At 36.7% G+C, this 12120-nt stretch overlaps 1 protein-coding gene across 3 annotated transcripts in view; it reads right to left on the bottom strand.

The window, feature by feature from the left end:
• LOC128018958 (coiled-coil domain-containing protein 120) overlaps window positions 1-12120 on the bottom strand; it is a 49052-nt gene that overhangs the window by 19263 nt on the left and 17669 nt on the right. For 2 of the 3 annotated variants that reach the window (XM_052604874.1, XM_052604872.1), the window contains exon 1: window positions 10367-10637. The exons of the other annotated variant lie outside the window; for it this stretch is intronic. The gene's annotated coding sequence lies outside the window, so the exon portion shown is untranslated. Of the gene's footprint in view, window positions 1-10366; window positions 10638-12120 lie in introns of those variants that run through there. 3 annotated transcript variants of the gene reach the window in all.

A 12120-nucleotide genomic window follows, 5' to 3' on the forward strand; every position in this document is an offset into this window, starting at 1 on the left:
GGATTTCAATATAGGCCAAGAGGAAACTGCATTTCCTTTGCTGAAGTAAGGAAACTTTGCTTCCTTTGTTCCTATAAACAAACGTTGGTTTTCATGAGACTCACCTGCACATGCCCAACGCTGACCTCATGATGTCATCAGCCCAGAGCTGCTTCCGCGTACAACTGTTGGGGCAAGCTACATTAAAGTGATTATTACGTTTTGAATATGGATATTTTTCTTACAAAAATTCATCGATTTGCCACAGGAAGTCTTTGTTCACCCCCCGGAGCCGTGTAATGTGTAACACTTTTTAAACATTTTTTTTTTTATTTTTACTTATTTTTTACTGATGCATGCAACACCCATTGAGTGGCATTAAACAATTTGAAAGATTAAAGACAATTTTTAATATAACTCCTTCTGGACTCGTCTGAAGAAGAAAGCCATATACACCTAGGATGCCTCTGGGGTGAGTAAAACACAGCCTAATTTTCAAACTTGGGTGAACTAACCCTTTAAATGGCCATCAAGTCTCTCTGAAACCAAATTCACAGTATTAGCGACTAAATGTAATCTCAAGAGACTGGGAGTTTCCTTCAAAATGAATATTAAAATGCAGTGAAATGAAATCAAACCAACTTCCGAACCCCATGAGGCTTGTAATCATTTGTCTCTGCTTTACTCATGCATTCATCAGGTCCTGGCCTTTGTGCACAGGTCAGATGATGCCGATGAACCTTTCGGTCATGCTGAATTTTTGGCACAGTTTACGAATGCTCATTGCAATGGTTACATCATGCACCATGCGGCTACAGCTGGGCATGATACCAGTCCAAGGGGTCTCCCAAGGGTCCCGAAAGGAAACACTAGTTAGATCACACCTTGATGCTCTTTGCTTCTCACCACACCAGCAACTTAATGAAATCCCATATCCTTCTCTTCCTGACTACCTTTAAAAATCTGCTCCATCTCCTCTCAGCAGGCTGGGCGGAGGGCACATTTCCTCTGACTGGCAGCAACAACAGCTCCAGCAGAGAGGAGTCAGGACGGCCGCAGACAGCAGATGGCCTCGACATATGAACCAGCTCCCCCCCATTTCACAATCTCAATCTGAACCTAAAGCAAACAGCACACATGAAAAACAGAAATGATGCAAAGATACTGTAGAGTTACAGAAGGTGACGGTATTTTTAGGAGCTGAGATGATATTTTCTGCTGATCCATAATCATCTGCAGCCGGACACTGCAATACTCCTCTTGGGTGCTGATTTCATAACACAGCTTATACTGTATGTACACTACCGTTCAAAGGTTTTTATTTAATTATTTTATTCAGCAAGGATGCATTAAATTGATATCAAGTGAGAGTGAAGACATTTATAATCATACAAATGATTTCTATTTTAAATGAAATGCTGTCTTTTGAACTGTCTATTCATTGAAGGATCCTGGGGGTGGTGGTGGGGGGGTGCAGCACTGTTTTCAACATTGCTAATAATAAGAAATGTCTATTCAAGATGAATGGCAATCTGACATCACTTACACAACATTCAACTTAGCTACATATTTTTCCACAACATAACTGTAAATTTGCTATAGTTTACGTTTTTGAATGTGTATGTGCATCAAATTTCTGGATCTGTTATGCAATTGTTGGACACACAGAAAAGGTGTGAAGATAAACATGGTGTCCAAATTTAGTGTGAAAACAGCCAAAGCCCAATGTGCTGGCACAATCAGGATCAGATGCATTCATGCTCAAAGGTTACGTTGGGTCATGATGCTGGTTTCTTCATACTGCCGTTCAACAGCTTAAACATGCAGCAACGTACTCTATTGACCTAAATATAAGACAGTCCTGATTATAAGATGACCCCACTTTTTTCAGATGTACCTTTTGGAAAAAGGCTTTTTGAAAACCAAATCTTGTTTTTTCTCTCTCTCTCTCTCTCTCTCTCTGTAAAACACATTTTTTCTTAAATTACTTTCATATTGCATATTTTTCTTATTTGAATATTGATTTTGAAAGTATGGTAAATACTTTGTACCAACAATAATCACATTTAAAAATATACACTTTTTGATATACCCAAAAAATAACAGGTAGCCCATTTAAATTACATAACATTTAGTCCATCATCGCATAGTAGCCTACCAAAATTGTATTAACTGCAGTAGAAGTGAAATCTTATTGTAGTCTTCAAATCTGAAGTCTTATGTTTTAAAAATACTTACAGAGAAAATTTGTTCCAATCAGGCTGATGACAGTCACGACTCATGCCGCTGTAAACATTTTCTTTTTCTTTTGTTATCACTCGCAATCTTAGAGGACACTAATATAAAAATAGAGCCGAAACAACACATTGAGGTAAAAAAAATGTCTTTAAAAAGACTCTTATTCTGACGGCACCCATTCACTGCAGAGGATCCATTGATGAACAAGTGATATAATGCTAAATTTCTCCAAATCTGTTCTGATGAAAAGCAAACACATCTACATATTGGATCATGGCCTGACAAAGAGTACATTTCAGTCAATTTTAATTTTAGAGTAACAGCAGCAATTGTTTTGAGGGCAAATGACCTTGATTAGCAAAGCTAAAAAACGTGAAATGCCGCCGTTTTGAAATGATTCATAACTAGGGAGAGAAAAATAGTCATTGTACCTTCAGATAATTCAATTATTTTACAATTTGCAAACATCTATTAACGGTGATGCATGTTGGTTACCTCAAGAGAGAAAAAGAAAAACATACACTGGCATCCTGGCTTCACTTGCCTGGATTTAATCCACCAGAGCGCTCAACACATATTTCCAGCATGCTTGTAAAAGACAACAAACAACAAGTGCACCATGACAATTACGTCCCCCACATGAGAACCTAATCATAGTCCTTTTGTTAGGCCCTGGACGATAAGTGATGCTTTTCTCTCACATTCAAAGACCTCAGTGCACATAAAACTCTTTCAAGTCAGATGATAGATAGGAAATGCAGTCCCATGGGGATAGACCGCAACAACTACCTGTACATCTGGAAGACACATGTTACACAAACATTCATCTGAGGGCATCTACAACATCCATCCACTGCTGGGCGGCACGGTACAGCGAACCACACAGTAGGCTTTCACAGCAAAGCTCTACCTCTGAAATCTGTTCCACATTGATCCACAGCCAAAGCATATTAAATACGCATTCTAGATAACAACACAAAGACAACGGCCTTCGAAGACGATGGTAAGCACTGCTGCAGTACATAAAGACCACACAGGGATTGAGAAATCTTTCCCAACCATCAAAACTCTAATTCAGGGTTTCATGCAGTGGTTCCGAATGGAGAAGCTGCTCAAAACAAGAACACTGTGTGTGTGGAAAAATGTTTTGGGTGCTCCTGATGGCTAGAAAAAAAAACAAAAAAAACTGCTTTCTTAGAATTCTTTGAACTCAGGCTCAGCAGTAAAGATTTGAGCAATGAATCAGGTAGAGCAGAACATTATAAATGATGACGACTACTTCAGCAACAAGTAGTACACAGAAAACACAGAAATAACAATTTTAAATAATTATTTTTAAATTGAATTACTAACTTTAAAAGAAATAAAAATAAAAATATGTTTTCAAAATTAAAGAGCCAGTAAGCTTAAAATTCTAAGCTTCCTATCACTGTTTATAAGTCCTGTACAACAGGTTTAAATCCATCCAATGTTAAAAACATTGTCATTTTGTCAAAATATCATTTTAAAATTACCTCAATTCTCAGAGATCCCCAAACGGTTCGCGCAAAGCTGTTCAAAAGATTCAGTTTCCTTAAACCCCACCTTTCGGTAGCATACTGTGTTCTGATTGGTCAACTGACATAGTTTTGATTCGTTGTTCCGCACACAACTTCACGGTAAACAATGCGTTAGCATCTTTTTTCCATACTTTAGAAGCCAATAACTTTATAAATCATGTACTTTTTGGTTTAATTACTTTGCACATCGTTTACACTGTGGACAGCTACATCATACACTGTAATACAGGTAATTTTTGATTTCCCATCTGTGTGGCTCTTTAATATATATTTAAAAAAAAACTAATAGAAATAAAACCAATTAGACAGAAAAAGTGAGAAGTGCAAATATATCCAGAAGGAGAGAAATTAAAGTGCATTGAAAACATGAGATAATTATGAGCAGATTAGACCTCAAAGAGAAACACGTGGGCTTTAAACAGACTGGGCTCATTCAAGCAGCTGGAATCATACTGATGCAAATTGGAACCTCGTTTGGATATTCAAAGCCAATGGGTAGGATTTTGTATGTTTGTGTGTCTGTGTGTGTGTGTGCGCGCGTGTGTGTGTGTGTGTGTGTGTTTGCATGAGTGTGATTGAAGGTGATCTCATCCCCTTTCAGATCAATGTTCCACTTATGATAAGCTTATGCACTACTGTATAAGCATCTGAGGCTCATGAAATGATTCAGACTGTGATGGCTGTGAGTCAAAAAGCCAGTTGGTTAATAGTGCACTCTGAGATCATTCTGGGTTGGGTTGGACTGCAGGCGTCAGCACTTTTGTGCAATGTACATAACACCCCATTGCTAAAAGACACTCCACCCACCAGAAAACATGCTTTAATTGAGGTGTTGAATTGGTGCAAAGGTGGAAACTGCCCTGTCCAGAAGAGCTACTGACAGAAATACAGTCGAATATGACCGGTGATGTTTTCAATATAAAAATACCTAATATCCTATATATGCATATCCCAATATGCAAAGACAGCTATTAGTAATCCAATTGTAGGTTGATTTAGTTAAGGACAGGACTATCTGATTGTCCAGCTAATTTGTCCAGATGAGTAGAGTGTATGAGTAGAGAATGTGAACACCTTTAAAGTACTCATGAGACCAAGTAATTTCATGACCTATTGAGATTCAAGACTGACAAGCACATATGTGAGTCAAAAGTAGATAACAATGTGCTTTTATGTTTAACTTATGATATATATTTCATTCTGATTCCGCCACTTTTCTTGTTTGTCTTCTCTATGCTGTGCTCGCCCCTGCCTCCTTGATTTTTTTGTGAAAGTGAAAGTGACGTGACATTCAGCCAAGTATGGTGACCCTCACTCAGAATTTGTGCTTTGCATTTAACCCATCCGAAGTGCACACACACAGAGCAGTGAACACACACACACACACTGTGAACACACACCCGGAGCAGCGGGCAGCCATTTATGCTGCGGTGCCCGGGGAGCAGTTGGGGTTTGATGCCTTGCTCAAGGGCACCTAAGTCGTGGTATTGAAGGTGGAGAGAAAACTGTACAGAGAACTGTAGTGTTTTGTTCCCCCTCCCCTCGCGTGTTGTCTAATGAACATGGCGCCGTCCGCTACAGAACTAGTATCAGAAAAGGACAACTGGCTCCATTATAAGGAGATACCTCGGTTTAAAGGCGTCGGACGAACAGCAGGCAGATGTCTACTGTAGTGCCCTATGATGTCCGCGATGCAGAAAATGCGCACGGAATCGCGGAATCCAGGCATAAAAACAGAATTTACAGTTTAACGCGGAATGTCACGGAATTTGTCAATTTTTGAATGAATTAATCAAAAGTAGGTCATTGCACTCACATCAAATCACGATATGAATGAAGTTGCAGAAGCGCAACTTCATTCATTACACACACGGAAGCGCGCGTGACGCTCGCGGTGATTTCAGGTTCTGTCGTCTCACTAAATGAGGATGTGAACACATGAAGAACATCTCCAGAACTGCACTGAGAGTCACTTCATGAGCATCTGAGTGTTTGATTTGAGTAAAACCAGCGTCATATCACATCATAGACTGTAGCATCACATACACAGAACTGTAAAGGTACAGTTACCCGTCAAAATAAAAGTCTGGTTTAGTTTAAAGACAAGTATTTGCCAGAAATCTATTACTATTGTTCAGCAGAATGTACATAGCCTACTACTACTACTACTATTAAAATGAAACGAACATATTTTTTAAGGAATAATAACAACATTTCTTCCATGTTTTATTTTTAGTAGTAAATTTAAAAAAAAAATTTTTATCAAAAAATAAAGTTTGCTTAATTTTCAATAATTAAAAGATAAATTAAATGAATGTTTTATGCCTTCATTTGAGAACCAGAAAAATGTAAATACACAGAATTTCAGAGGGGGTAAAAATATTTCATAAGGCTATTTTAAGAAACAAAATTAACAAATTAAGTTGTTTTATGCATTTAAATAATTACACATGCTAAAACACAGAATTAGGTAACAATAAAAAATATGATGAAGAAGAAAAAAAATGTATAGGCCCCTAAACGTAAAATTTGGCATATTTGTTTTTGCATTAGGTTTTGGGGGGTTATTTTTCCTGTAAAGATATGGAGATATATATTGTATATCGAGATATAGCTAAATATATCAAGATATATTTTTTGCTCCATATCGCCCAGCCCTACTGAAAATATGAAATACATCATCAGAATAGTCCATCTGCCATCAGTGGTTCAACCGTAACATTATGAAGTGATGAGAATACTTTTTGTAAGCGAAGAAAATTTTCTTTCAAATCAACGCTAAATACACGTACAAACAGCGCATCCTTGTGGCGCGGCTGATACAGAAGAGCACAGGCAGTTTGAGTGATGTGGAGAGACACAGAGGAGACTGTTGACAAAGAACTGTTGAATAAAGTCGCTATTTTTCGTATTCTCGTTGCTTCATAACGTTACGTTTAAACTACAGATGGCAGATGGACTATTCTGACGATGTCTTTCATACTTTTCTGGACCTGACAATGTAACTTACTTGGAAGTCTATGGGACAGTCACAGGGCACCCAATTTTCATTCAAAATATATCTTATATTGTGTTCCGAAGATGAACGAAAATTTTACAGGTTTTGGAATGACATGAGGGTTAATGACAAGATTTTCATTTTGGGGTGGAGTATCCCTTGAACTACTTAACTACTTAAGTTCAGCATTTTTTAAGAGCGAAATCAACTGTTCTGTCATGCACTGGCATTCCACATTGCACTGGCATTAAACATTTTTTAAAGGAAGGGAAGCAAATTAAACTTTATGCAAACACCAGGAAACAAATTGTTTAATTTGAAGTCATTGTGATGCCATGTGGGGCATTCCCAAAGACACTTAGGGCCGATTCATAGTCAACGCGAGAAACGCGAGCAAGCAACGCGAGCGACGCGCTCCCTTTCATAGTCTAAACAGTGAACGCAAGTGTCACGGGTGATGCGTGTATGCAATACACCGCTCACGCAACAGGGGGTAGTAGAGTCGGGTGATATTAGTAGAGTCGGGTCGCGTGATATTCAGATCACAATGGCAACTGAAGAGGAGTGTATTCTGTTGCGGATGAACTATCGTATAAATGTGGATGGATACGTATAAGTTCGCATAATTTTTCCTCTTCGCCCGCCAATGTATTCAAACCTTCTTCTTCTGTAAACACAATATACTTGAATTAATGCACAATACTTGCAATGTCGCCCCCACCAACAACGCATAGTATTGCGTGAATCGGCGCGTAGCGTATCAAAAACTAGGACGACACATTTGGCTACGCACCGACGCATAATGGCGGCCGAAGCGTAACGATGCGTAGTCTCGGGGACGTGTATGCGTACAGATGCGTTGACTATGAAACGGCCCTTACTTTAGTATACTGTAAAGTATGTACATATTACTAAAGTAGGTGTCTTTGGGAATGCCCCACATGGCATCACAATGACTTCAATTTGTTTCCTGGTGTCTGCCTAAAGTTTAATTTGCTTCCCTTCCTTTAAAAAAATTTTTTTGAAAGGAGAAATGACAAACCACAAGCTCTACACTGCTCAAAACTCGCGTTTGAATCATCAGTGGCAAAATCTTTAAATATGAAAACGTACTTACAGGCTGTGAGTATGCAAGACTGTCCTTGCAAAGTTGGAAATGCCCCACTTTATAGAAACAACCTTTGTGCACAGTAGGCTACTCTCCCAGGTTCAGGAAACTGTCCTCCATTAAATGCACTGCACACAGCTGAATATTTGGGTTGAACTGTTCTGGAACAGTGTTGTAAATACAACTTAACCACTGATTTCTATATGTGTCCTCTTTTGGAATTTACTATATTATATACATATATATATATATATTTTTATTTTTATTTTTTTTTTACTAAAAATGTACATTTATATATTAGGGAAACTATTGTCAATCTCAAAATATGAAATAATATATTACATACTACACTTGAAAACAAACACCATTACTAACACTAAACAGCCTCTGATTCACACAACTGCTTTCATCAACATAAGAGCATCTCATTAAATCAGTCAGTGGTCTCATGTGGTCACTAGACTCAAGCCCATCACAAGCGACACATTTGCTGGCGATCTAGCGAGCAGCTGATTATGGGAGGTATGGAGACAACACTGTTGTCTTGGCATCGTGATAGTGACCCATAAACCTGACAGAGCTGGGGCTCTCACAGCTGCTTCTGACACATGCACACATGTGTTGATGGTGCCACTGAGGCACAACAGAGAATTAACAACAATTACTTTTATCTAGATGCATGGGTACTATCAACATTGGGTCATGTACTAGGGCCGTATATTAATATTACTATTATTATTATATTATATTATTTACTTTTTCATTTGTACACATATATAAACCATATAAACCATATTTCAAAAATATAAAATGTAACTATTACCTTAACTATTTAGAATATTTTATTTAGTGTCTATTTATTTTTTATTTATTATTATAATATTTTTTATTATATATATGTTGTATTTTAAACATAAAAATATAACTACTAATATATATATATATATATATATAACAAAAATACAAATAATTATTCAAAAATCTGACAAAGGGAAAATTAAAAATGTACTGAAACACATTGACGAAACAGTTTAATGTTAACTACAAATGATATTTAAGACACATAAATATAAGATACCAAAAAATTATTTTTACTCAAAATTATGCACAGAAGTTTTATATGTCCTTCAAATCATATGGTTTATTCAAATCACTAACTCTAAGTGTAGAAATTAGAAGTAATGGTTGCCTTAACAAACACTAATAATATTAATAATAATAATAATAATAATAATAATAATAATAATAATAGTGTTGTTGGCATCATCTGTTCATGGTCAGTATGGGTTTGTGGGTTATTGTCAGATTTTTCTTAGAAATGTATTTTCTTTTTTCGGACACAAAATACATTATAATACATGAAAATTCAGCAAAATAACATTTGCTTAAAATGAGGAAGAGAATGGGAAGTTAAATTTAACAATATAGTGGAGCAAGGTTTATTTATGTTTATTCATTAACCTGATTGATTATAAAGACCTGCATTAAATCAAGGTTTGTTTAGGTCTTCTTTTAATGAACTGACTCTTCCTGGACTCAAGAGGTTTTTGAGTCTGTGTGTGTGTGTGTGTGTGTGTTGAGCATGGGGATGTGACACAGACGGAAGCTGGTTTCTAAGGAGCTCTACAAACACTTCAATAATCTCCTTTAGCACAAAGCAACAATAAACTTCGTCAAGCCACACTCCAGCTCAAAGCAAGTCAACTCAAACTCCACTGGCAGATTTTTGCCTGAAATGATGGCTTATTGACAGACCGTTTCAAAGAGGTATACTGTGTGTTTCTTAGAGCTTAGATCACCTACACCTACAGCTAAAGCACAAATGATTAAACAATATATGACTGCAATGTCAGATGCTCAGAGCAGAGATCAATATACTTGCAAAAAAAAGAAGACCGCTATAAATGAGCCTATTGATAAGGTAATGCTAGCTGATCAATATTTACAAAAGCTAGCAGTCTAAAGTCTATTCTTTTCTTTTTCAAGATAAATCTTCAAGGAGGTTCACTGCTAACCAAACCACACAAAGGCTTTCTGTGTGAAAATCACCACCTTGAAAATAGTGAGCAAATGCTTGCATGCAAACAGAGGACTGTCATCAAACTTTGCAACATATTCATCATCTCTCTATAAATTATGCCCTATAAACTGTGATTTTTAAGTGAGAAGCAGGTGCAAATGCAAAATACAACAATGCTGCCACAATAACACTCTTCTCATGTGTTTAACTGCACCACAAAATTATACATTATTGAAAACAATGATCACAACAAGCTGTTATTATGACTCTGGCCATAATGTCATGATAAAACGTCATGAAATCCAACTGATATATTGCTCCCTAGTCCCCTTACAAAAATGTACTGTGGTAAAACCAATTGTACTTCCACAGTGTGTTCCAAATAAAAAGGTAAGTGGTTTGGTGTTATGCGTTTGAGAATATACTAATAAGATTTCAGACTTGTTTTATACAAGAAATCTTACCTGTAACATTAAAAGTTTAGTCCTGATGTTTAGTCCTGATAGTGATGTTCTGTGTTAGTTTAAAGAAAAACCGGCAACTGCATCGCTCAATGTCGAGGTGCAATACAGCGAAAAATTCAGCTGTCAGTATAATGAAATAATTCCGCTGACGAGGTTAAAACGGATAAGTCATCGAGTTGTAATGATAAACTAGTAGTCCAAAGCAGAGCCATTCAACCCGGAGACTTTTCAGTGCTGTTTTTTACTCTGAACTCAGCGCACTCCAGCGGACAGATCCATTCCAAAAACGCGCACAGGGTTAAGCTTTAAAGACTCGGCTTATGAATATTAATTAGCTAACGTGACGTCCACCGGACAGGTTGAAATGATTGGCTGAAAGGTGTGTAGGTGGGCTCTTGTAAGCGGGGCGGGTGGTATTATGAATATATAATAAGATTACGTAACAGGACGCTCTAGTAGAGTTACCAGGTATTAACTGAATAATAAAATTAACCTGCAGAAAGTTTCTTTTTATTTCTTTAAATGCATCTCCGGTTCTCGTCACTGAATTAAAGGTGTTCAGCTTGAATTAAATAGCATTGCATTCAAAAAATGAACTTCCTTTTCTTTTAGCTCTTCATATTGCTGTTATTAAAATTTAGAATTATAATAAAAAATATTTTGTACAACATGAATTAATAAATAAATTAAATACTGCGATCTTGGATCGTTTGGATCGATTAATATTAAACTTCTGAATCACAGTTTCTTCATATTCTGTTCATATTGCTCATTCAATAATTTATATTTAATAACATATACATATGATAAAAATAACTTAGTAAAAACAAACATGGCTGTAATTATAGATATTTGTGAGTACTTTTTCACACTCAGCCTCCTAATAAATTTCTCCAACACAGCTGTCGTGCTTTCGATTGAATGTGTGTTTGAATATCTCATGACTCTTGAGGTTTCAAAGATGTCAAAAAAAAAAAAAAGGAAAAGAAAGTAGAACAGCAGCCTCATGGTAAGCTAGGTGGGGAAAACTGAGACTGTGTTTCGGCTACCTTCAGTTTCCCCAAAGGGACAGAGCTGTGCCTTCATTTGCAAACCAATTGGCTTTAAAAAGGCATTGCTATTCACATGTAAAGGATGTCATTGACATGAAACAACAGTTTGATCCTTTAAGCTGCCCACGGCTTATATTACACTGAAACAACAGCAAAAAAAAAAAAAAAAAAGGGTAAATAATTCACAGTCATGTAAAAAAAAAAAAAAAACTCTCTCTCTCTCTATATATATATACATATAATTGAGAAAACAGACACAGCTCAACATGACTGCTGTTAATGTTCCTGAAATGTGATTCTCGCAAGTAAGTCACAAATGCTTTTTTTAAAAATAAAAAATAAATAAATAAACTGATTTGGGAAGATTCTGATATATAGCAGTGTTCCATAATTAACTATTCCTAAAAGGTTTTGGAAGCAGGTTTTCTGCCTTTAATCCATTAATTAGATGGTTTAATCTTAACCAGCTAGTTTTTTTATGCTTGTCTCTCACCATGTAATTAGGCATGAAGTGAGGCAGGATTACAGATGACTTGGGTTCTAATGGTCAGTGTGGTGTGCGAGAGCTTTACTGTACAGGAGAGCCTGTCATCTGGGATTTACATCAGTGCTGCAGTTTAATTTGAGCGCAAGGATTTCAATGAAGGGAAGTTCAGCTGGAGATCAGAACAAAGTGCATCTCCTGCCCTTCCTGGAATTCTC

The sequence above is a fragment of the Carassius gibelio genome, chromosome A8 (assembly GCF_023724105.1).
Source record: "Carassius gibelio isolate Cgi1373 ecotype wild population from Czech Republic chromosome A8, carGib1.2-hapl.c, whole genome shotgun sequence".
NCBI classification, from domain to species: Eukaryota; Metazoa; Chordata; class Actinopteri; order Cypriniformes; family Cyprinidae; genus Carassius; species Carassius gibelio.